The sequence below is a fragment of the Macrotis lagotis genome, chromosome X, assembly GCF_037893015.1.
Source record: "Macrotis lagotis isolate mMagLag1 chromosome X, bilby.v1.9.chrom.fasta, whole genome shotgun sequence".
Classification (NCBI taxonomy): Eukaryota; Metazoa; Chordata; class Mammalia; order Peramelemorphia; family Peramelidae; genus Macrotis; species Macrotis lagotis.
The window spans coordinates 429,223,455-429,225,338 of record NC_133666.1 but is presented as its reverse complement, the minus strand read 5'-3'; positions in this window follow the sequence as shown (position 1 = coordinate 429,225,338).

Sequence of the window (1,884 nt, the reverse complement as noted above, 5' to 3'; positions counted from 1 at the left end):
TGTCAAAGTAAAGACAAAGAATCCCTAGAGCTTTCCCACAAACCTTTCCAAGTACTTTTAAATAATGATTCTTACTAAATTCTAGAGTGACAGAACCCACAAAAAAGACTAAGTGAAACAATTTTCCAGTCTGAGACAACTGGGAAGAACTGCAAGAAGGGTCCATTGCACTGGGATTAGAAAGGACCCCACAGTGCAGCTGGGACAGTTCCAGAGGGAACTGGTTCCAGCCATTCTGGGCAGTGGTGGCAGTTTCCAGACCTCTCAGCCCAGAAGTTGTCAAGGACAGTTGGGAAGGTCAGCTGAAAAACTCTGCGGCCCCAGAGTGAGAGCAGAGGTCAGTCCAGCACAGGCCTCAGCACAGACCCAGTCCCGGAGGATCAGGAGAAGGTCTCAGGAGTCACCAGCAGCTGCTTCCAAGTTCAGGGGAGACTGGGGAGTTCTCTTTGCTATCCCTGAGGGAGGTCTCTCTGGCTTCATCCAAACTCAGATCCATGTCACAGTCTGAGACCCCAGTCTTAGGAAAAGGATCAGAAGCACAACAGAGCTCACTGCCTGCAGGAGAACAGGGACCCTCCTCTCAGATCTAGGGCAGAAAGAAGTACTTGTGGTCACCCACAGACCAGAGCACAGGCTGGGAGAGTAGTCACAGCCTCTCATAAGACTTTGGAGGGATTGAGAACTTGCAAGGCCCTGGAGGGGTTTTTTTGAAAGGAGCTGCAAAAATACTCAAAAACTTGTGATAGGGAACAGAACCCCAACTTAACAAAGAGTTAAAATCAAGTCATAGCCTGGGGAAATGAGCAAAGAACAGAAGAAAGAAAATCTGACCATAGACAATTACTTTGGTCATATAGAGCATCAGAATACACACTCAGAAGAAGATAACAAAGTCAAAACTTCTTATTCAAAGTCTCCAAGAAAATGTGAATTGGTCTCAGGCCATGGAGACCTCAGAAAGGACTTTGAAAATCAAGTAAGGGGAGGGTAGAGGAATAATTGGGAAGAGAAATGAGAGAGATGTGGGAAAATCATGAAAATGGAGTCAGCAATGTGGTAAAGGAGATACCAAAAAATGCTGAAGAACATACCATCTTAAAAACCAAAATGGGCTAAATGGAAAAAGTGATCCAAAAGGCCTTTGAGGAGAACAATACCTTAAAAAAGCAAAATTGGCCAGATGGAAAAGGAGATACAAAAGTTCTCTGAAGAAAATAATTCCTTAAAAGGTAGCATGGAGCTAAGGGAAACTGATGACTTTGTGAGAACTCAAGAAACAGTAAAACAAAACCAAAAGAATGAAAAACTAGGAGAAAATGTGGTGAAATATCTCATTGGACAAACAACTGACCTAGAGAACAGATCCAGAAGAGATAATTTAAACATAATTGGACTACCTGAAAGCCTTGACTAATAAAAGACCCTAGACATCATTTTTAAGGAAATTATCAAGGAAAACTGCCCTGCTATCCTAGAAATGAGGGTAAAAGAAAAATTGAAAGAATCCATTGATCTCCTCCTAAAAGAGATCCCCAAATGAAAACTGCCAGGAATACTATAACCAAATTTCAGACTCCCCAAGTTAAGGAGAAAATATTAAACATCATGGAACCACAGAGTAACACAAGATTTAGCCACTTCTACATTAAGAGATCTTAGGGCTTAGAATATGATATTCTGGAAGGCAAAAGAACTTGAATTACAACCAAGAATCATCTACCCAACATCTACCCATACTTTTTCAGGAGAAAAGATGTATGTTCAATGAAATGGGAGACTTTCAAATTTTACTGATAAAATGATCAGAACCGAAAATTTGAACAGAAAATTTGATTTTCAAATACAAAACCTCAAAGGAAGTATAAAAAATAAACAAGAAAGGCA